Raw genomic sequence first — 23,966 nt, forward strand, 5'->3', positions numbered from 1 at the left:
TTATGCCACAGAACAAGGAATCTCTCCAAACTGCATTGTGAGTGCTGCTATTCCTTTTATTTAGTAACTATAAAAAAAATTTATTTCAGGTTATTAATGCCTTGTATTCACAGAAAAGTAAATTTAAATTGGCTTCACATTTGTGAACGTTTTGTAGCTCTGTATGTAGACATGGCACTGAGGGACATGGGTTAGTGAGCAATATTGGTGGTAGGTGGACAGTAGGACTGAATGATCCTAGAGGTCTTTTCCAACCTTAATGATTCTATGATTCTATAGAATTCAGCTGAGAACTGCATGGAATATCTGAGTCTAGTCTATTTAGCAAAACTTGACCTTCTGTGATAGCAAGTAAAAGCCCATCTTACTGCCATTTCCAAATCTGAAAATAATACCCAAACTACTGACAAAGTTTCCAGGAAAAAAACATTTGCAGTAGTTGGATATCATATTTAAAGTGGTCTTGAATGAGAATTTTTTATGTCTGACAACAACTTTTTCAATATCTGGGAATTATCCACTGCTTGAAAACTCTCTGGTGCCTGAACAATCCTTTGGTAGACAAGTTTGTCTTTGACCATTGTTTTCTCTTTTGTGTCACAAATAGCATCTATCGCTTTTACTGCCTTACACTAAACCTTGTTGATAGGTACATCAGAATTAAATCTAACTAAGTGTGTAAACTGTGAAAATTAGGTTAGGAGGCAGTTTGATTGTTTGGCAACCCTTGCAGAGTCTGTCATTGAAGCACAATGCCTGTGCTTCATGTGCACACAGCAGATCTGTTTGTACATCATTGCTGCCATTGTGTCTCTGGCAACTGAGGAAATGTGCCCTGTCAGCAGTGGTACTTCTGTCCATGCCATGCTGATTCCACTTCATATTACCACCTCCCACCAGCTTCACAAGAATTAATCAAAAGTCATTCATGAAAAGCTTTCACTATACAGCAGTTTTGATTTCTGCTCCACATAGCCCGCAACAAAGATTCAAAGAGCTGGGCCGTTTGACCTCATGTACCCATTTTCCTCCAACTCACAGCACTCTCATCAGTACTACCGAAATCATCACATCTTATTCATGGCAAGTCTTGACATTGCTAACTTTCGTCACCTTTTCCATCACACCTCTTCCTGGAGTGACCCAGTGCCATACTGACCTGCAGAGCTGGGGACTGGCAGGAAACATGCTGTGGGGGCTGCCACGGGGCTCTGGAGGAGTATGGGCTGCTTATCAGCAACTGTGCTTGGTTAATTCACAGTCTTTTGGAATAATTTTGAAGAAGTCCTGTTAGGAAAATGCACTTAAAACTTCTGTTTAAATCCCACACAATTTGTTGTGAGCTCCAAGAACTTCCCTTCCTCTCCCTGAGCAGTGCCCTTCAGCCCCCAGAAAGGCCACTGAGTTTCTGTGCAGCTAATGCACACAGCTCAACTTCCACCACAGCAGTCTTTTGGGGCACTCCTCTTGGAGGACAGTGTGAGAATATAACAGCTGACAGAATGCTGATGTGAACACTGCATGTTTTTACACAGATTTCCAAGTGCTGTCTTTAATTGTGCCGTAACTGTATTGTATTCCTTGCCATAACTTATTATACCTTTACTTACATTTTCCAAAATACTCAGTGGTCTCAAATATAAAGTATGCTCCACATTCTTGATTATATAAGCAATAACAGACTTTTAATTTACCAACAAAATAAAGTCAGCTTTCTGAATGAATCAATAAAACCACCAGGCCATTTTCAAGTAAAGCGATACCACATTGCCAGAATGACAAGTACAGCATTGCCACACAGACAATAAACAAGAACTGAATTGGAGAAACTTCATCTAGACTTTCTACAGTGAATCATCTCTTTTTTTTCTTTTTCTAACTGGAGGTTGAAGAAAGGGTGATTCGTTCTATTCTGAATTTGTTTTCTGTTTCATTACAGCTCTGTTTTCTGCAGTGTCTTTTTAGCAATCTTGGAAGTGCAGCATAATAGCCCGCTTACTATTAAATCAGTCCCAGCAGAAGAGAAAACCAAGTCTGGGGAAAAGAAGAAACATTTTCTCTCTGAGGTTTAGGAGTAAGTGGAAAATTGGGGAGGCAGAGTTGAATGAAAAAGCCCTTCTCAAGGCAAAGAAAATTCATCTTTTTAAAACAATATCCTGAAGGCAGAGCACAGACAGTCAGTATTAGGTGAAAAATCATAGAATTACGGAAAAGAACAGTTTGGACTGGAAGGGACCAAAAATCATCAAGCTCCAACCCCCGCCACGGGCTGGTTGCCACCCACTGGATCAGACTGCGCAGGGCCCCAGCCAACTTGGCCTTGAAAAATAGCAATGTGGGCTTTGAAACTGTGAGGTACCTGGAAGCTTTTCCACAGCCAGCAGAAAAGTGACTTCCTCAGGAGGGCTGGTGAAGCAGCAACATGTTTTGTTGCAGCCAGTGACAGTGATGCTGCAGATGCACCGGGCCAGCCAGAGCTGGGGCAAGGGGAAGGAAGCGGTGGAGGAGGATGCGCCGATACCACTGATGCAGCACCCAACACTACAGGAGCACCACACGCCAACATGCTTGCAGGGCCAAAGTGAAGCGAGCATAGACTGAAAGCTAAAATAACAAGGAATCAGAGGGATAAGCCAGGAAGAGGATCTCTTGCACAGATGGGGAAGCCTGGCTTTGAGATTCCTATCAAGGAAACTGAAATAAAGCCATCATCTCTCTTACTCAGACAGCCAGCATGACCGCAGAGCTATCACCAGTTGTGACTAATGCCTAAAGCTGAGAACCTGCAGGTCTTGTGTCTTGCAGCAGGAGGTACACACTAGGCTCTGAAAGTCACTTACATATGTATCTCTCATCTATAAATTTAGGAGAAAAATGTTGCCTGTGTGTTTAACTTTTGGAGCCCTGGCTAAACTGATTGACTTGGTGAAATTACTCCATGAACACTGTTTGTAGGTAGGAATTCAGGTAAGACTGAAGGCCAAGCTGCCTGGGGAAAGGGCATGGAGAGGCTGGCAAGCTATGGTAGTGCAGCCCCACTCCTGCAGAGCCCTTAGCTGTATCCAGTGCTGTGCAACCACTCAGCACTACCTGCAAATCTTAACAAGAAGCCCGAATTCTTAGGAATCTCTTTGGCCATGTAACGCAGGGCTCAGCTCCCATAGGCAGCTGTTTCCTACAAGTGCTCAGCTTAGACATGGTGCTGTTTCTCCAGGCACTGAGGATGTAGGACTCCACCTGATCTTTCCAGTGTCACCGTCTTATCTACAAGACACCCACCGTAACCATATCTTCACCTTTTTGAACAGAAGTTTGAGGTGACCTGTGCAATAAGGTGTTCTATACCAATCACAGAATTGGATGTTGTTCTTACCTCAGCAAGATTCAGCATGGACAAGACCATCTTTGCAATCATGGGACACGCATCTCAGCCATATGGCTCCTTAGCAAACAGTCATCTCTCACATTGACCAGAGGACATTTACTACTTGGAGGGTGAGGGAAAGCTGCCAGAGTGCCCCAATACTGCCAGTGTAATGGTGAAATGGCAAAAAAGCAAGTAGGATAAAAGTCTTTCACACACAAGCAAGAACAGAAGGATATGGAGGGAGGGAACTGAGAAAAAAAATGTGGGGAGAGAAGAGCAGGGGCATAGTTTAAAAAGAGATCAAGATATCTCTTCTTCCTATCAGAACAGTCTCCTTAAATGTAACCTATAGTTCCTTGCTTTCCCTTTAGCCATTTATAATGTGAACCAGTTCATGCCTGTGTGCAGGCCTTATGGAGCAGGGCTGTGGGAGAAGTGCATGACAGCCTTCCTTTCATCTGTTAGCACTGGCCCACTGTTATACATTCCTGCATCTCCTGTATGGCTGCAAACCCTGCTTCTCACTTTACATTGCCTGTTCTTGGCATTAACTGTGAATAAATGTAAAAACATATCAAGTATGGATACAGGGAAGAGGAAGTAACAAGGTTCTTCCAATCCTGTCCTAAGACACATCCCAAATATTTTCAGTAATGTATCCTTTTTCTAAACAGGCACAGTAACAATGAAGTCTTTGTGTAGGATTTAGTTTTCCGCCTTTTCAACCCAGACGTGAGCAACAACCTTAACAAGAGGAAGAGTTCATAGAGTAGCTATGATGTCATTCAGGTAGTTGTGCTCCTCATCAAACCTGTCAATCTACAACCTCCTGATGATGTGTATGTAGTGCATTCAGGTAAAAATCCTACAATGGTTGTAGAACTGTAAAACATTCTAAGCTGGAATGTACCCAGAAGCATCACTGACTCCAACTCTTGGCTTCACACAGGACCACCCAAAAATCATATCATATACCTGAGGGCATTAGTCAACTCTCCAACTAGGTACCCTAGGGTTATTTAACCAGTGGTGGATCTGAGCTGCTCTTACACTGTTGTGATGACTACACTACTACAAGCCAGCTGTTGGGAACCTGGCACAAGATTGTTTCCATTCTGGCAGGGAAGCCAGAACAGGTCAGTTTCACCCATCCTTTGCAGTACAGTGCTGCCCAGAGGATTGCTGTTCCTCAGATATTTCAAATCCTCCTTCTTCCACTGCTGTACATGAAAAGTTTAGTTAGCCATCAGCCAGGCCTTTGAAAAGGAAGCCGGGGGCTACTCTTCTCCTTTCCTACATTCTAGAAGAAGTGCACTTCATCTAGGTCTAGTCCTTAATCATGGAAAAGATTGCCTGTTTTAATAGTAATGCTGGAGCTCATCTGTAATTTTTTCCACTCCAATCTCCTAGAATAAAAAAGAAGTCACTTCCCTTCTGAAAGCTCAGGGAAGAGAAGACTGGCACAAAGGCTCAGGCTATGTAACTGAATGGCTCCATAAGGTGCGATGGCATAAACCACCAATCAGTATAAATCAATCAGTTTGCACAAGACTTACCTGCTACTCGCACTCCATTATTTTTAAACATCTCACTGCTCATTTATTCCTGTCTGTGTGATCTACTAGGATTACTTATTGATCTGCTCAGCATTACACAGTGTATGGAGTAAAATAATGCAGGTGAACAATGGTATTTGTGCTGCTGCTGTTCTCCATACTGAAGAAATGAAACATCTGAAGTCCATAGTGTTGTTAGCTCTGTTTGCTTTGTTAGCTCTCCCAGCTGTTCTCACACACAGCCATGCAGCATATAAACAAGAGTACCATTAGTGAGCAGCAAAGCATTATTTAGATCATTGGCACTTGAAGGGAAGAGGTTATTTGCTTTCCTTCTAGATAATGGTCTATCAAAATATAAACCACTCCACCCTGGTTTCAAAACACCAACATGCTAAGGTGGGGTAAACCAACTGCATTCTCTTCCTGCCTTTTTTAATAAACATTTTTGTTCATCATCGAGCAAGAGCAGTTAAGCAAAAAAACAAATAATCAAAAAAAAAACCAACAACAATTAAAAAAACACTGAACAATGTATAGGAAACTCATCTCAAAGACATCTTTCTGGCTATCCACACACAACATCATCTATTTTTGAAAAAATCATGTTCCAATACCTGTGCATAAAGCAAAACATCAAGTTAGAGGAGAATGCAAGTACTGGGCTGGTCATAGTGCTGTGATGCCTGTCTGCCTCTCCTTTGCAGAGATACTGAAGCACTTCTCAGGGCTTACCTGGAGAGGAGCAGAGCAAATTGCACCAAGAGCTTGTGCAGTGCCTGGCCTGGTGAGGTCCCTTTGGGAAAGCTCTGCCATTCTCCTGTGTGTAGGCAGCACTCATGCTGAAGCTCTCAGGATGGAGGGCAACTTCGCTGTGCATCAGTGTTATTTCTAAAATAACTGAGCTTTCTCTGCACTCACTCTAAGAAGCAAAAATAGGGAGAAAAAAAAAAAGACACTTCAAAAAACTGTTTCATTTTAAATACTCTAAATCTACTTAGATTTCTAAAGTACGTAAAAAGTAGAAGGCTGACTGCCATACAAAGGAGACTTGAGAAGAGAACTCAGCTACTTGTGCAAGTTAAATTTGAGAATGGTCACTTCCTGATGACTTATCTTGGTTCTTGAATATACATGGACCAAATCTTTCCCCTAAGCACTCACATCTCCTTAAATCTCAGCCTTTGCAGGAAGGACTGGTTTATCTTTTGTAAAAAGAGTGCATGGATTTTAAGTTGAAAGACTTCAGGGCATTTCATTAATTAGAAGTAAGAGATAATATGATACTTTGTGTTTTAAGTTACTTCCTACTGTATCCTCTTGATAAAATGAAGGCTATACGCCCTCACAATTTTCCATTTACACGGAATTCCACCAGTTTAATCAAAATGAAACATAAGGTACTGTTATGGTCCTTGTACCTTCAGATTTCCTTACTGATAACCCACATACTATCCGTTAACCCATTGCATCATTCAGAAGAATAAACAACTTGGGCTCATTATACAGGAAGCTGAACAAAAAGGAAATAGAAAATATTAGGTTTCAAATATACATTTGGGCCTTTGCACAGTTCAGACTGATATATGTTTACAGATCAAGGCTCTTCTTCAGAACAACCTGCTAACTTTACTAAAGAGAGAAAAAGCATTTCCTATTTTACTTTACTAGTTTACTTTTTCAAGTAAAGTATTTTGTTACACAATTTCCAACCCTAAGGGATGGATCTGGTGTTTGATAAATGCTGCAAAAGTCAAGACTTTATTTGTAATCTTTCATAGCAAGATACTGAAAATCATTCAGGCCATACCAACATGTATGCATTTTTCTAAGCATCCTCCTTCTGGTTTAGTAATATTACCACATGTATGTCAGCTTGTCCTCTTTTTCTATGCTCCATGGACTTGGGACATTAATTGCTTTAACAGTGCTGAGATGATTATGAAAGCATTCTATCAGCTTACAAGGCTGAAATAAATTGAATATGAACTGACTTTGCAGAAATTAGGAAAGCATGCTAGCATCATAATGTCAAAGGGCAAATGTCTTCACTCATAGTTTCTTTCTTTTGTGTCTTTAAGGTCTGGGATGCTTTCACCTCCTGTATCTAACGGCAGCTTTTGGTGGGTGGGGCTGTCCATGTCCCACAGCTGGCATGGAGTCCGAGCCCCAGGGAAGAGTGACAGTCACAGGATGGAGGCTGGCAGGACAATCCTTGGTGCTTCTCTGACCATCAGCTCTCATGGAGAAATGGCCAAAGAGATGTTCCATACTTTATATTATCATATTCAGCAATTAAATCCACAGTGTCTTTCAGGGTAGCCATTGCTTAGAAACAGTCTGGCTTCTCCTTGCAGGAATCACTGATTTGTAGGGGATGAAAGGGATCTTTAAAGATCATCAAGTTCAACTCCTTGACTCCTGCCCATCAGATACTTATAAGCATTGATAAGATCCCCTCTCAACCTCTTCTCCAGGCTGAAGAGATCCAGGTTACTCAGCCTTTCCTCATAAAGGAGATGCTCCAGGCCCCTCATCATCCTTGTCGCCCTCCACCAGGCTCTCTGTAGGAGATCCCTGTCCTTCTTGAACTGAGGAGCCCATATACACAATACTCCAGATGTGACTTCACCAGGGCAGAGGGGAGAAAGGCGAACCTTCCTCAGGGCCAGGGAAGAGATGAAGTTGTCTTTACTTCCTTTTTTACCCCCTCTTTCATTCACTTACTAAGTGTTGTGTTCAGACACGAGTTTTTTGCTTTTGTTCCTCCTGCATCCAGCTGCAGGAGGGAGCGAGTTTCTGTGTGGGTGTTCAGCTGGTGGCTGGGGTCAGCTCACAGCAGTGGGAAAGAGCTTGGTGTTTGAAAGAGGCTGGAAGCAGTCGCTTATATTCTGGGTGTTTGCCGACCCCACAGAACCATGCCTCATAACTTCTGCAGTGCTGATGTAAGAATCATAGAATGGCTTAGGTTGGAAACGATCTTAAGGATCATCTAGTTCCAACCCCCTGCCATGGGCAGGGCTGCCAATCAGGCTGCCCAGGGCTCCAACCAACCTGGCCTTGAATGCAACATAGAGGCACTGTTCTCACCTTTCAGTTCCCACATGCTTCTTGCTATGGCCAATAACAAAAAAAAGTACCTGATTCTAGATAGGAAGTTTAACAGCACCAGTCAAGGTGTAATTCTATCCAGATTACCCAGTCGTCATTCAAGCATCTTTTTCCTGGGCAACAGTCCACTGAAGAGAAGGATGCAACACAGTTCTATATTTAACAGGACTTGCTCTCATAGCTACAGTGTTCCAATGGCATAAAGATGACCTAGAAAGTACACACTACTACTGCTGCAATAGAAGTAGTGTGTTGCTGATGGATTGGACCCCATCCAGGCAGCATAAAATACTCCTCCTTGAAACAAGCAGAGAACCACCAAAAGGAGCCATTTGCCAACTCATTTGTAACTGAGAAAATATATTTTTCTCTTTTTTTTCCTTCTCTGTTTCATAATTTTCGGTGGGATAAGGGGGCCTTACCCTCTTAAAATTGAATTAGGTAATATGACTCCAAATACAGTGTCTTATACTGCACCACAATAGCTTGTTATTAAAGCTGGCACGCAGATTAATGATTGAGGTGGTGTAAGATTTTATAATAAAGGTTAATTTTTATTTCTTCAGTATTTGACTAGACTTATTTACAATGGGAATACTTTTCTCCATAATTTATATCACAGTCCAAGAAAAGGAATGTCTGGGCTATTTCTAAGGCTCCTTGTAAAATAGATACTATATCTTAAACAAACCTTCTTGCAAATATAAAAAACTACTTTGGGTTAAGTACAGGTAATTTTCTCATACAGATCACATTGCTCATATTGAAGACTAAATTCTCAGTCGCATTCATAAATTTTCAGTGGGATTGAATCACATTATTTGGTCACATTAGGTTATTGCAAGGCTGCTTGTGAACTCTGACACTATTTTTTGCTTATGCTACTGCAATAAAAAAATGTAACCAACAGATTTATACTGAAATTCTTCTAGGGTTTACCCATCGGGAAATCAATACAGAAAGAAGATTAATTCTGGGGGCATTTGGTGGATGTAGGAGAATTCCTTGATGTATAGCAGAGAGCTTCATCAACACTGAGACAGTAAAGCATCTGCAGAGGTGCAGAGCAGAAACGCAGTGCTGCCTGGGTGTGTAGGCAGGCTGAGTGCTGTTCTGTACCACACACAGCCCAGATCCTGCTGGGTAGAGGTTCTCTGTATGCATTCACTCACGCTTCTGCACACTGACACATTTGACTTTAAAGTGGACCTTGCTTTCCCAAAAGGCAAAATCCAATATATGTTAGGTATTTTTTCTCTCTGCTTTCTTTCTGTAAAGCATTAGCATAAGGAAATAAGCCCTTGTACTCTGTACATTTTCTCACCTTTTCTGATAAAAGAATTTTCCATAGCTTTAGGATATTTGCTGCTCTGGTCTGATGACAGGGGAAGCACTGGCACCTGCTAATAAACCTATGGTGAACATAGGTTAACAAAATACTGCTCACCACAGCACTGGACATTAGACACCTGTTTTTAAGTTGCTGTGGCATTGTGCAACTTCACTGCAACCATGGTGTAATTCTGCTAGATAGAGCAGTGAGAGACAGCAATAAAATGAAGCAGGAGCTGAACTCACATGTAAGAAGATTTTATCTTCTTTCTGTCTCTCAACAAAAGCATCTACATTATTATCTTCTGGGGATGCTAACTATATTTACATTGCTGACACTATTCGCAAGTCCACTAGAGAGCAGCTATGCCTCACATTTACTGAGTGGGGTTTTTTTTTTTTTTTTTGGTATTAGTTTCTCTGACATTTATTGCACTTAACACAAATGACTAATCAGACCTGAAAAGCTTTCCTAGTACTAGACTGAAGAACACCACAGGAGTGGTGGACTCGTTGCTCTGATTCAAACCAGTGTATTCTCCTTCTTACCTCTGATCTGCTTATTCATACCAAACTGCAGTATCGTTCTTACAGAAATCCAGTACCTGAAGGGGGCCTGCAGGAAAACTGGGGAGCGACTCTTTATAAGAGCAGATAGTGACAGGATGAGGGGAAATGGCTTTAAATTGTAAGAGGGTAGGTTTAGACTGTATATTGGGAAGAAATTCTTCACTGTGACATTCCTGGTGACACACTGGAACAGATTGCCCAGTGAGGTTGTGAATGCCCCCTCCCTAGAAGAGAGCCAGGCCAGGCTGGATGGAGCTTTGAGCAACCTGGTCTAGTGGGAGGCGTCTCTGCCTATAAGCAGGGGGGTTGGAACTAGATGAACATAAAGATCTCTTCCATCCCAACCCGTTCTATGATTCTATGAAATCTTCATTCATATTCTGGTTTGGGACATTTCATTTAAACTGAAGAAATGCAGAGTTAGTTTAGAGGCTTTTCCTCAAGCAAGCCTTGAGTAACCCACATCATGATCTCCACTGAATACCTTCAAGAAGGGTGGGAGTACAGATTTTTTTGGAAGAAGTTCATCGCAAGGTTCAGTCATAGTGCTCACTGTGCTTCCAGCACCTTGCTTGTTCTTTCCAGTCAATGGATAAAACAGGAATTGAAAAATAGATGACCGAAGTTCTTATATGTCATTTCCCCTAAGCACAAAGAAGTCTGTGCAGGTCCACAGCAGAGCAGTCCATATCAACCCATATAAGGCCATCTTCCACTTAACTTATGGAAGATGTTAAACAATAGCAAATAATATTTTACATAAATAAGGAGGTATAAAAATGTTATTGTATGAAATATTGGTTTCTCCTGATTATTATCTTAATGTTTGAAAGTAAATGGGTTAAATGGGCCTTTCTGTAAAACATCAATCAGCAGGCTAAATATAAAGGCACACTTCAAATTCCAAAAGTCACACTATTTAACTTTGTAAAGGAAAAAAAAGAAACAACGTCAAAAGAAATGACTACTTGTCCCAAAAGCTGGTAAGTCATATTCCTTAGCTTGGTCTGTTAATGAACAAAGAAACTTATTCTGGTCCTGTTAGAAGAAGAAAAGCATTACTGAAGTAGAAGAACATCAGCCTTTCTCCAGCCTCCAGACTTAAGTCAGACATATGCTTGCCAGGTTTTCCCTAAGCCACACAGGCTTTTTACAGCTCTTCCAGATTTTTCCAAGAGAATGACTGGCAAAGGCTGCACTGGTTGCCTAAAGCAGGCTGCTGGGGTGAACCTTACATTTGTCGGAAGATGTATACAGTGGCACAAAACACACTGCAGTTACTGAGATGACAAAGCAAAAGAAGTTCACTTCAAGATTAATATTCTGCATCAGACTATGAAGAAAAAGGTTTTCCCCAGCTCATAAAAACTATCACAAAGAAATCATAACTGCAGACTGAAATATTATAAACAGAAAATTGAAATGCTCATGTAAAGGGTCAACATGAAATATTTTGATATTTCAAGTTATTCGTTTCAACAGAAACTGGATAAAATGAATACAATCGAATAGGATCTGGTTAAGAGGAAAAATATGTTTAGTTTGATTCTTAGGCCCTGAACTACATCTAGCAATAGAAGAGACAAGGCAAAGCAGAGATTGAGCAGGGAGAGCTTCTAAATCATTTGACTATATCAGAAGGTAAAACAGTTCAATCTTTGCTCAATGTAAGGATGATTTAAGTGAACTGAATGATGGTTTTTATCTCAGGAAAACTGAGCATAGCCAACACAGAAATGTGGAGGGCAGTGGCAAGAAGAAAACAGGATGAAAGCTACAGGGTCTATTGCTTTCTTCAACATGCAGCATTTTTAATGGCACCTTCCAAAATAGAGTAATGTTCATCTTTAATTTCCTCCTGCAGATCCGCCACAACAGCAATGTGAACGAACGTCAGCCTCCTTTGATCTCCCCATACTGTTTTGGAAATTGCATATTCGTCTCCTCTGTTCCTTCAGGCCGTTTCTGACAAAAGCATTCTAACAAAAGCAAAGAGTTTTCCAGTTCTCATTGCTAGTGTTTCCATTTCCCTCCGTGCTGTCACCTTTTGTGTAGCAATATCAAATACAATTATTTTGCAGACTGTAGAGTCCAACTGGCATCTTCTTACTGTATGGTGCACGGCATGGACACACAACTACAGAAGATCAGGGTAGTGAGGCTAAAAGAACTGCTGTCTGTGCACTGTTTGACCAGTCCAAAGAGCAAATAAAATACAAGGTTCCTACTGATTTCAGCTCTTAACATTTTCTTTTGCTTGTGGTTGGGCTACAAGCACATACACGGTTGCCAGTAATGGCTCTGCTGATGGCAACAGTGGGTGAAGTTCTGGGCTGAATGTGAAGGCTGGGTAGGTCACATCCACCCTACCAGGGCATGACACAGTTTGGTCTAGGTCAGTGTGCAAACTCATTCCCTGAAAGGCAAACACAAAGCTAGTGAATGGCTGGTACTGGAAAGAAGGTCCTTTTAAGTTGGGCCCTCAACGCTGGGAGATTAAGCCAGTTGAATGGGAGATGTAAGTTGTTGCTTTTTCTCCATATCGCCACAGCACTGCAATGAGAGGACAGGGGTGCCTGTTGCTGGTGTACAGTAATTGTACATCACTGCCTATCTTCAGCCACAAACAGGCAGGTTGGCTGGGAGGAAGACAGGCCCAGATAGACATGTAGAAAAGTAGAGGCTTAGAACCACTTTAAAATGCTGTCCACCAGGCATCAGGAACTGTAGTTACAGAGCAAAGGAGAAAAAAAAAAGGAACATAGGGTTTTCATAGGGTTCAGTAACAGTGCAGTTGTGTAATCCCTGTGATAACCAGCAGAAGATGTGGACTGAAAATTCTGATATACAGAGAGGAAAACAGAATCTTAAGATCTTACTTACAGGTAAATTTTGGATGCTTGAACAGACAGTACTTCTTTGGCTATCTACATTTTCCATGCTTGCAATGACTGTGGAGGAAAAAGGTTATTTGCCTCCATTGATTTCAGCTAGCATCTGCAGCGGATCCTCATTTTTCTCTCAGCTTCCCACAGGTCAGTTCAGGGAAATAGCACGGTATGCTCAAAGAATCTGGTGTCACGTGATAAGTCTGCAACAAGCACACAAATAACAGGCAATAAAAAATGTAATTGTCCAGAAAACTAACTTAAGATAGCAATTTTACCATTTTCTTATATACTTACTTGCAGCTACAGTTGTAATGATTATCAGCTCAGGTTTCTGGAAAGAAAACACAAGCAGGACAACACATCTTCATTTTCTAGTGAATCGTACAATAAGAGAGCAACACTTCTTTTTTTCCTTTTTGAAAAGAAACAAGTTTCCAATCAGAACCAATGAAGTAGTAGGAAGGAACTAAAACCTATGGTTTTTTATTGATGTTTTGATATAGAAATGAAATTACTGAAAATTATTAACACGAAACTTGACAGTCTCCCTCGACAGTAGGTGATGACACTTTCAATCTTTGCTCACAAAGAAGTATTATATAACCTTTGACTAAAGCTTCCTGACAGATTTTTGTACTCCCACAAATGCACTGAGTAGTTGCTTTTCACCTAGAGTCATTTATTTACACTGGAAGTTGGAACCAGATGATCTTAAAGCTCCCTTCCAACCAAGCCATTCTATAATTCTATGACCCTATATTTTAGCAAGTAACTTTGTTTTGTACCTCAAATATTCTTTTTCTTCTTTTTTGTATGTTATTCAAAGGTCTTTGATCATCTTGTTTCCTTAGATTCGCTTACTATGTTTAACCACAGAGAATGGCACACATGCTCCTGGGAATCTTCTTCTCAGAGGCAGTATTTCCTGTTGGTACTAAATGTAGTTCTGCTGCTTGTGACAGAAAGGAATGTGATTTGCTACTATTAGTGGTTCAGCTATCTATTATTGCCACAGCTCAGTTTTCTGGGGATTTACATGATGGCAGGCACTCACCAGAGCAGAAGGCAGAAGTGTAAATAAGGAAGATAAGAGTCCATGGTGGGTCCCAGTTCTAGTTTGGCAATGCAGATGTAGATGTATTTCTTCTGAAGCTACACAGCATGGACAAGCCAAGAAATTTATTTTCTCCTCCTTCCAATTCCAGTTACGCATACCTGCTGTGATATCCTTTGCACCAATATTAGCACATTTCACTTGTCAAGGAACTGCATTATTTCACTAAACTTAGCATAAAATAAAATAAAAGGAAAGATAAAAAAACATTAACTGACTAAGTGATGATTTACTTACACTGTTTTGCTTGTTTGATGTGACTTCAACTGTTTAAGCTGCAGATACATCTTTCATTTGCCCTGCCTGTAACCTTACCAGTTTGCAGAACCTATCTGAAAGACAACAGATACCATAGTTTATTCTAAACTACCTTACTTTGTTGTGTTGCTTTTTTTTAATATCATATTCTCACTTGGAAGATTTTTATTTCATAACATCTATGTGACTTCTCACAGTTCATTTCTCTGTTTGTTTCCCCACCTGATAAATACTTTCTTCTCAACTGCAACACCAAGTATTGAATTTTAATTTCCTTCTTAGAACTTAATCAAAATCAAGGATATTTTTATTACTCTCCCTTTTAAGGTCAAAACAGGTTCACAGTACATCTTAAAACATTTCCATTATTGTTTCCACTGAATGCAGGGAAAATATAATGTTGACTTCATTAAAAAAAAGAATAAAATCACACCAGAGATAATTTTCATAAATTAGATGTACAGATTTCACCGTTCAGAAACAAGGATGTCAAACGTGTCCAGCTTGTGCAACCTCCTACACAGAACCACAAGGTTTCAATGATAAGTTACTGAAACCACAGCATTCAGCTTTTTGTCCAAGACTACTGAACGGGTGCTGCTGCTTCACTGCGATGACTGATCGCACATTAGTTTTTCCAGGGTTCACTAAAGGTGCTGACCTGTGAAAAAAAATGAAACTCATTATGCAAAGCAACTGTATCATTTAGCTTTTAAAATGTGTATGAGTGCACATATAAAAGATAAATCTGTTGATGCAGGTATACACATCCATGTCCGTTATATGCATCTGGTTGTAGATGAAGGCAGACCAAACAATTTCTGAAAAAACTGACCAAGCTTTTTTTTCCAGAGATACTGCATTTGAGTTTTATCTGTTAAGTATAGTATTAGGCAGCCACCTGTGAGCATTCTATAAGCTGCTGTGAACAATGAAATAGTACATTTACTGAAGTATAAAGTCATAACAAAGTGCATTATATTCAAAGAGTATGAGAAATGGGATAGTTAGTATTCCTATTTAAGATAATTCTATAATGGTATGGTTGCAGCCACAAAACAAAACAAAACAAAACAAACAAACAAACAAAACTCAACAAAATGGTGACATAATACCGGCAAGTTTTAAATGCAGACCAGGCTGCTGGGTTAAGACTTTCCTAAATTCTCTTCCTTAAAATGATTCTGTCAGAAACTATATTTCAGCCACAGTGAAAGGGCTTAATTCTATTTGCACTTGCAACCAATTGCTGTTCCTGGAATGCTGTTGCTCAGTGATACCAGTGGCCCCCTCAGCCCTGGGTGCTAGGAGGTACTTGTTGCGTAGGCGATCCATGGTTTTGATCTGCAGCAGAGCCAGTAGAAGAGGAGTTTCTGACTTCTAGCAATGCATTACTCGTTGTAAACCTGTTGTGCTATGGAGAAAGCAGAGTTGGTAGTAAAATAATCCTAATCAAAACGAAGTAAAACAAACAAGCAAACTCCCTAGCTGTTTGCTAGAAGGACTTTTAACTTGGATTGTTTCACTGATGACAGCAGCTGTAACAGAGGCTCCTGAAAGACAAATACACTGTGACATAGAGCCACAAGAGAATGGTGATGACATGGAGTAGAAAGTTCCTTAAATGGCTTTGCTGCTGAAGAAGGCACTTGTGTTACTACAACTTGAGATTTGCAGGGGTGGCTCCTGCATCAGCCTGCCCTTTGGTTACACAGCGTGACAATAGAGCCTCTTCTCTGTGCAGGAGCTGAAGCACAAGCATCTGATGGCTGGTACAGTGGTTTGGAGTACTCAATGTAGTAGTGCACAATAGAAGCTGAGGAGCTGGTCTGCAAGCAGATATGTGGAGTCACTTCAAGGGGAGGCAGACCACATCCTCTTGTGTATTCTCACGCTGCTCCTCTGCATTCACCATTTCTCACTGTGCCACACAAGTGCCCCGGCATGGTATGGCATGACACAGTTCCTTGACCTGGGAAACAAAAGCCATGGCAGGAGAACAATGTCAATGAGTTCACTGATCTTTAAACCAGAAGTATCATTAAATAATTCTAATAAAGACTGTGTATGCATACACAGACATTTAGACATTTATGTAGTAGTACAATCTAAAGACTGCAATATTTGGGTAATACAAGAGAACCAGAAAGATAAATTATTTAGAAATAGAAGCAATATTCAGTTATCTGCTTCTACCAAGACATGCCAAAAAGTAAAACGTAATAAAAAGCAAAAAACTGTATTTGATTTTAAAGATAAACTGATGTAGAATGTAACTGTAAGGAAGATAATATCAGTGCATATTTGCTGGAGAAGAGGGAAGAAGGGCCACAGTCCCTCACAATCTGTGTCCCATTGTTTGCTCTAGACCACGCAATAGGGAAAAAATTTTACTGCTGGAGAGATCCCAAACCAGCACAGCAGCCTCATCAAACCCAGAGAATGACAAACCTCTAATTTTGATATTGAAATACAGACTGTAATGTCAACACTGATACTACAGGAAGGTCCAAAAGCCAGTGGTTTTTGTATGTCATACACGGCCAGAAACTACAGCAGATTTGCCCATTTTGAGCCCATAATGGTTTGGTCTTTACTTGTTTGATAGTGTTGATATTGTAAAATAGAAGTAAATCTCTTTCAACTTCTGTTCCCTCTCTTCATAAACATTAATAAATTAACAAAGGCTGAACTTTTTCTTTGTGTTGTTCTGCTTTCTCTGTTCCTTGTCCAACATCTGCATAAATCTCATTTGACTTTTCTTTCTGAACATTTTGAATGAACAGGACATTTACATTTGGGTTTCAGTACCACCACATCACAGTTTGTCACACCACAGGCCATACTGTCCCTTAACGGAATTATTCCGAAGCATGTTACATACAGAGAACATTCCTGTGGTAGAGATTGCATACCGTTGGCCATGTTTCCTAAGAAGATCTGAACAGCCACAGAGAAATGCCACCATGCAGCTGCAGGAGATTTCAATGCTGCAATACAGAAAAGGAGCACTGACTTTTCTTGCTTATAGCCCTCACCTCCCTGTACAAATGTGTCTTTCAGCTGAAGAACTACTTTCTGTCCTCAAATTGCTATCTTGATACCCTGACAGCTGCTGCCATGTCTTCTGAAGGTGGCTGTCCTTTAGTAGTGGGGAAAGATGTGCTGTGAATAAAAATGAAGATGCCCATAGAAGCTGGAACCCAGCACAAGCACAGAAAGAGCTCTCAGCTCTTATCGTTACCAAGATTGAACTGATAATGACTTATGCAGGAGAGCATAGCTGAGACGTGAAAGAGTCTGGATGACGTGAATGCCTGCAATGGCAGAAGACTAGACTCAGTGACCCAGCGAGGCTTCTTCCTTCCTACATGCAGAGAAAACTACTACCCAGAAGGTGGGTGGCTGCTCCAACATTAAAAGAAAGACTTGAAGTGATATGGCCTCAGAAGGACAGTTCTTCTGAGCATCTTGTGCTGTGCATAGCTGGTCCAGCCTTGTGTCAGGCTCTGGATGTCTCAATACAGGTATTTCTCAATACAGTTTGTTATTATCTGTTGATAAGAAATACATCAACCATACTTCATGCATAAAAAAAAATCATTGGGTTGACTAAGGAGCAAGATGCACCTGGTATTTAACAAATATACAATTATTGTTAATGTTAAATTGTTCTGCTTTACAGTCACTGTCACTCCTTCCGAAAAAAAAAAAAGGGAAAAAAAAAGAACACTAAGACTGTAATGCTTGGTACAAAGCAAATGAGACAGTATGGGAACATTTGCAAATGGCTTTGCATTACTCATGCATCTTCGCTAGCTGAAGCTGTTTCCAAAGCTTAGACAAAAACATGAACAGGGTTGTACTAGATTCAGAAAGTCTCTGCCTGTTCTTGAAAGCAGGTTCTATTTTCCATCCAAGTCTCTTTCATTCTTACATTACCTTTTTCTGTTGCGTGGTGGCATTGCATCTCAGCCCTATCTGCAATCATGAACCAGAGGTTATAATGTAGCTGATGTTCACTACTCAAAGAGTAAAATAATGATTTTTAAATCTAGTAATAGCCAGAGGCTGAACACAGGTATACCCACAGCACCTAAGTACCACCTCAGCCCTTACTGTGAACCACAGATATGGGGGTTCTTTGACACTCGTGGAAGTTTTCCACAGACAGAAGAAATCCGTCCAGTGATTTCTCTGTACTACATACCAGGTCTTATTTTTCTTTTCTCAATGACCTCTGGATTTGAAAAAATGTGTGGGACAGATATGATGCCTTGGCAGCTCCAGGACTGTGAGCTAGTTCTGCTCTAGGTGTCCATCACTTTGTACTAGGTAAAAGACACAAGTACTGAGGCTTGCGGAGTCACATATTTAGTCCCCATGTGGAAGACACTCTACATGTTTGGGAAATTTCTTGCTCATGACTTTGGTCTGGTTGGGCAATTATGGTAATGAAATTTTTATCATGAAGAGTAGCAGGAGGATTATTCTGGGTTTTTTTCAGTACCAGAAGCAAGGAAGATAGAGTACAATATAGTTACTTTAATTTGACTCGCCAATATTGAACTTGTAAGATTCTACTTTATAACTCAGCCAGATGAGTACTTGTGCTCTTTTCCTTGCTTCCCAGCTATTGGAAATCGTCACAAATACTGAGCTTACTATAATTGCCCTCACATGATATAAGAAGAATCTTCTGTAATAAAAGCTCTTACTTGGCACCCCCTTTATTTTTAATACATTATTTAAGGACAGAAATACTGTGTCTCCTGACACAGCCACTCCCTTTGTTCTTCCAATTCTTTCATCTACTGCATGGGATCTTTTTATTTGGCAAAGTTAGACTTCAATGTGGATTGGAAATTGTCCATAACATGACATTGTGGAGGAACATTATGGAGAATCTCCATATTTTTATTGTACTATATGCAGTCTATTAATTTTTCAGTGCCTTTTCACCACACCGAGAGTTGTATTTATTCTGATTTTCATAGTAAATATAACTTATAGCTAAGAAGAGGTTTTTTTCCCTGCTTGTGGTAGTTAATTTTCCTCTTATCCAAGCAAGGTTAGAAGACAGAAGAATTACACAAAGTTAACAAGAAGAAAATAATATTTGGAGAGAGTTGTCAGAAATATTTTATAAACCAGTTTTCCTAGATCTGTTTTACAAAGGTCCTCTTTCTAGGCTCCCATTTTCCAGTTTGCTTTCCTACACTCTCCCTGTGAATGGCATATATGTGGAATGTCACATACATAAGTTACAGAAATTCTTTGAAAGCAGTTCCATGCATTACAGGCTTCTCTTCTTCTTTTTTTTTTTTTTTTTTGGCTGAGCCATAGCAATGACTAAGCTATGGGAAAAGCCTCCATTCAGCTACACTGTAAAGGAAAATGTGGGTGGGGAAACCAGGCTTTCAGGGTCGAAGTCATTCAGTACTCGGGTGTTGAGTGGCAATGTCGCAAAAAGGAAAGAGGAGGATTTAGCTTAATGGGCCAGGGATGGGAGGTTTTTCAGATTTCCACTCTGCAGCCATCCCTCCAAGGCCAGGCAGGCGACAGTGTGAGAGTGAGTATCATTATTTGACTCAGCATGTTCCTAAGCCACAAAAGAGAAGTGACGTATATAAAAACCATGTTGCTCGCTCTTATCTGATGAGAGGGATATCAAGGAGTTTTCTCCACTGCCTAGACAAAAAGGAAGCTCTTTGTCCTTATATTTCACTTTCTCTGTCAACGTGCCTTTCTTCAAACAATTATTATGCTCTTAGAGCCTCTAACACAAAACAGAAGACTATACAGATATAGAGAAATGATATGCAATCACTTGCTATCACATTACCAAAAAACTGTTGTTTAATCCCATTCTAATTGCTCCATCAACTTCATAACTCGTTTACGATACAAGAGATTTAATTTAGGAATATTTGAGATAGAGCTGTCTCATTGGTATACCTCCAATAAGCCCATAAATTATCCTACTAGACCAGTAAAGAGATGAGGTCTGTCATATTTCTGTGATGCTTCTGGCTATTAAGTGACAATGCTTCACTAAATACCTGCTGCTCAAGTGTGCTCTGGTGCTGTTGTACAGGTATCCTTTCACACAGAAGGTTCTGTGTTCTGTAAAACAGACAAGGATTTGCACCGCCACCTACCATTCACATTAATGTCTCGTCTGATATCATAAGCTGCCTTTTACAGTGCATTGACATAAAAAGCGTTTTTAGGACTACATGCAGCATGCACAACCTGGCAGCTATCGGCAGAGTTCTCCCTTAATTTGCAAAATCATTAAATATTCCTAAATGTGGAGAACCAGAGTCTAACAAAACAGCTTCTTTTTTTTAAAAATGAAGCTTGCAATGACACAACCTCCTTTAAACAAGAAGAGGATTTTAGAACAGTTCACAACATGCTTTAGCTTGGTTCAGGGAATTTAAAGCTGCCTTTGCCTGCCACTGTAATTACTTTCTTTCCTAAAGTGACAATCTCAGGACCACCCGTGCACAATTATCTCATTGTTTTTCAGACTATCTCTAGAAGCTGCAGTAATTTAAACTCTGGTCACTGCATTGGAGCCTTAATTATTGCTTTAGGAAAAGAAAATAACAATAAAATATGACAATTAAAATGGTTGTTATCTACACAGGTGTGGTTATTCTATCCAGCTGTAGGACATGGTCAAGTGTGAGAGTACAGACCTGGGAATCTGGAAATGACTTCCAGAGACACAGTAATATCCAGAATGTAGCTGTGCGTTACTCCTGTCCAACAAATTATCAAGGACCAACAAAAATGCAATTTTAGTCAGTAAAAAGTGAATCCTTCCAGATGGTTCAATAAAATATTATAGCTACTGCACAATGAGATGTTGAGACCTCATCCAGAATATTATCAACCAGTCCAATGGAGGTGTCTGCCAATCAAATGGAGGTGTGCAGAGCAGAATGGATGGGATGATTAGAGGACAGGTACACTTAAAGGCATCAGTGTGCTTAGCCTGGGGCCAAAAGGGGTTTGACTGCTCTAAGTTAAGCAAATGAGAAAACATCAGTCAGAGGAGAAAACAATCTAAGCTGAATAACAGCATCGGTATAAGAACAGAAGTGACTAAGCCAAAAGTCAGTGCATCAAGGCTGGAAGTAAGAATGTCTCTGACTGCTAAGCACAAAGACTTTAAGAACCAACTATGGAAGTAAAGACAACTGCTAACTAATTTTGACATATTGTCATGGCAGTCGATAGGAGCTGATGCCTCTGTGTTGCCCGTTCAAGACCTGAGTTCCTGAAAATACACGGACAGCACGAACTGAAGTTCTTGAGTGATCCTGAAGTTGTCTGGTCAACGCAGTGGCATTTTTGCATGAGTAACTGCCAACCATCTAATAAGCTAACAGAGTCAATGTCACATCCAAATGGAAACCTTCCAATCTATCAACCAAATAAAGCTACCTAAAATAAAAGCCATCAGAGCTACCATGTTCACCTATAGAATCTGGGCTCAAAGAAACTTCTCAAAAAAATTCAAATTTGAAACACTAACAAATAAGGCAGAAACATACATATCACTGGTCTGCTCCTTAACTATGAACACTTCAATGGCGTTATCAAAAACTGGATTGAGAATACAAGGTATGTTCATCTAAATTACTTGTCAATAACCTACCAAGAAGATGAAGATTCAGTTAGGTTAAAGAGGAGCAGACTCTACGTATCAGCTTCACATAAACAATACCACAATAATAATCTCTTCATCCCTTCAGCAGCTTCACAAGAGGTGTTGAACAATAGATTTCAAAAGAACAAACTGTAAAAAATTCACATGCATAAGGTGAAAAAAGGGATAAAAATAAGTACTGGTTATGGTTTCTCAAACAAAATGTCTCTACTGCTACTGATTTCCACTTACGAACCTTAGCTGTAAATTAACAAAACTTCTGAATAAAACCTGAGATTCGCTCCACTTCAGTCCATCTAAGCTGCTCATCTAAAATGAATACAAAACATATCCCTCAAAATAAATGAAAAAAAAAATGACTGCACTACCTTTTATTGATGAAATTATATTTTAGACTACGTGCTAGAAGAAAATATTTTTCTATCTTATTTCCATTTTCGTTTCTTAGGATTTCTGTTCTGTCAGGTGTGATTAGCTGCCCTTTTTGCCAAGAGACATGTTGTGCATACATGAAAGCATGAGTGCATTTGTGTAGACACACACACATACACCTTTAAAATCGATTCCTCCAAGCTATCCAGTTGCTGAAAGATTATAAACCGTTTATAGTGAATAAGCATTTGCATACAGAAAACAAACACACCAGCTTACATGGCGAGAGATTTTGAAATGGACAGAAATCAGTCATCCCAACTGACTGTCTGATTGACCCACCTGACAGATAAAAACAGAAGCATTTTGTAGAGTGCCGTCTTATTACACAGATTAGCCTTCTAAGTAAAGACAACATCAAACTCAAGTCCAAACACCTTCCATTTTGCAAAGCATCCTCAAAGCTATCTAAAATCTTCAAACTTCAAGAGGCCAAGATTTAAGACACTTAGGTACCTTTTTATTTATCACAGTGAAGGTGCACTGATTTTATTTGCCCTCTACCTGATCTACACAGCAACGTTTTAATGGTCATACAACAGTGTTGATAACCATTTATTACTGACAGTATATAACAGTAATTTAAAGACATTTTACCTCCTTGCTATGAAATATTAGGAGCATGGCACTGAAAAGATTCCTTGAGGTGGCAGCACGGATGTCCCTAGTGCTCACAGAAGGCTCTGTATGCTCAGTGCAAGTGAGTGAGAGTAATGAAAATGGAGCTTGGGCTGAAGGAAAATAATAAATAAATAAATAAATAAATACATACATAAATACATAAATACATAAATAAAAAGCAAGCAAACAAACAAACGAAAGGAGTATATTTGGGAATGTCTATAAACATCATGGCTCTCATTTAGCAAGAAGACAACTGAGGTAGCCCCCATAAGAGAACATTCCTTATTGATGTCTGTTGGAGAAGCTCCCACCACTAATGTGTCTTTCATGTAATAATCTCAAATCTGCTTCCTCAGAAGTAGCATACATACTTCATTGCAGTAAGCAACAACTTTGAAGGGAATCACAGGAATCTGACTTATTTCTTAATTCAGATTATTCCGCTGTTTTTATTCTCCCTTTAAATTTTGTAAAGTGCATTTTTAATCTATTTCACATTGCACAAAGGCATTTCTGTGTTCTCAAGAGAATTCTCTGGTCTCAGTGTCACATCTCCTTTGAAGGGGTTGCATAGATATGCAAAGCTAACTTCCAGCCTGTGACAAAACGTAACTGAACATGTTTAGCTGCCATATCCACTCAATGACAGTATCAACATGATAACGTTCTGACAACTTAGTACTGATCTTCCAGTATCATTCCCATCTGGGCAATGGGCATGGGACAGGAATCCACTTCTCCCATGGCGATGCATCTCCATGAGCTCAGACCCCTGCAAATGCACTTTCAGCCCCCAATGCACATGCTCACTAGCACATTGTTAAAATATGTGAAATCAGTTTGAAGTAAAAAGTAGACCTCAGCTAGCTTAAATGTTAAAATGACCTTTTACTCACAGCTGTTGCAGAAACCATGCATGAATGTAAAGGTGTCAGTTCACAGACATCAGCTGGATCAAGCTATATAACCTTTGGAGCTATAAAGAAAAGTAGGATAAATACTTTAATGTTCTGAAAAGAAGTCCTGC

The 23,966-nt window shown here is 40.0% G+C and overlaps 2 protein-coding genes across 7 annotated transcripts in view; both read right to left on the reverse strand.

Annotated features, from left to right (window-relative positions):
• The window catches only part of BBS12 (Bardet-Biedl syndrome 12), a 50,408-nt gene extending 37,499 nt beyond the window's left edge, over nucleotides 1–12,909 (reverse strand). The window contains exons 1-2 of one of the 2 annotated variants that reach the window (XM_090139169.1): nucleotides 12,820–12,909; nucleotides 5,659–5,845 (exon numbers count right to left, since the gene is read on the reverse strand). The gene's annotated coding sequence lies outside the window, so the exon portion shown is untranslated. Of the gene's footprint in view, nucleotides 1–5,658; nucleotides 5,846–7,650; nucleotides 11,360–12,819 lie in introns of those variants that run through there. The other variant, XM_090139168.1, reaches the window with a different exon arrangement.
• Nucleotides 11,456–23,966, reverse strand: part of ADAD1 (adenosine deaminase domain containing 1) — a 70,946-nt gene continuing 58,435 nt past the window's right edge. For 4 of the 5 annotated variants that reach the window (XM_090139174.1, XM_090139172.1, XM_090139171.1 and 1 more), the window contains 7 exons: nucleotides 23,836–23,915; nucleotides 22,913–23,046; nucleotides 13,882–16,171; nucleotides 13,613–13,776; nucleotides 13,122–13,239; nucleotides 12,820–13,027; nucleotides 11,456–12,352 (listed from right to left, as the gene is read on the reverse strand). The gene's annotated coding sequence lies outside the window, so the exon portion shown is untranslated. The remainder of the gene's footprint in view (nucleotides 12,353–12,819; nucleotides 13,028–13,121; nucleotides 13,240–13,612; nucleotides 13,777–13,881; nucleotides 16,172–22,912; nucleotides 23,047–23,835; nucleotides 23,916–23,966) is intronic. The other variant, XM_090139173.1, reaches the window with a different exon arrangement.

Source organism: Phasianus colchicus, chromosome 4, assembly GCF_987193195.1.
Source record: "Phasianus colchicus chromosome 4, bPhaCol1.hap1.1, whole genome shotgun sequence".
NCBI lineage: Eukaryota > Metazoa > Chordata > Aves > Galliformes > Phasianidae > Phasianus > Phasianus colchicus.